Here is a 354-nt window from a genome sequence, read left to right as displayed (position 1 = left end):
GGAATGTGAGGGGCATCAATTCACCAATTAAAAGAAATAAGATACTAAATCACCTTAAAAAAATTAAAAGCTGATATATGCATATTACAGGAAACACACTTAATCTGTAACGAGGCGTCAACAGAGTGAGGATCCATCTGCAGTTTATTAGAAATCGTAATCAACAGGCAAAGTCAAACACCAGCAAACACAACAGAGGAGAGAAGTCAAATCGTTATCCAGGGGCGTGCAAAGGGTCGGGGCGGGCAGCAAACAATCAGTAAGTAGTCAATGAAACAATAGCAAGAGTTCGGGGCAGGCGGCAGGCAATCAGAAGGAGAGAAGCAGTTCAGGTAATACACAGAGAGGCCAGAC

Source organism: Sinocyclocheilus rhinocerous, unplaced genomic scaffold, assembly GCF_001515625.1.
Source record: "Sinocyclocheilus rhinocerous isolate Xijiao unplaced genomic scaffold, SAMN03320098_v1.1 scaffold661, whole genome shotgun sequence".
Lineage (NCBI taxonomy): Eukaryota > Metazoa > Chordata > Actinopteri > Cypriniformes > Cyprinidae > Sinocyclocheilus > Sinocyclocheilus rhinocerous.
The sequence above is the reverse complement of the archived record's forward strand: the minus strand, read 5'-3'. Positions refer to the sequence as shown.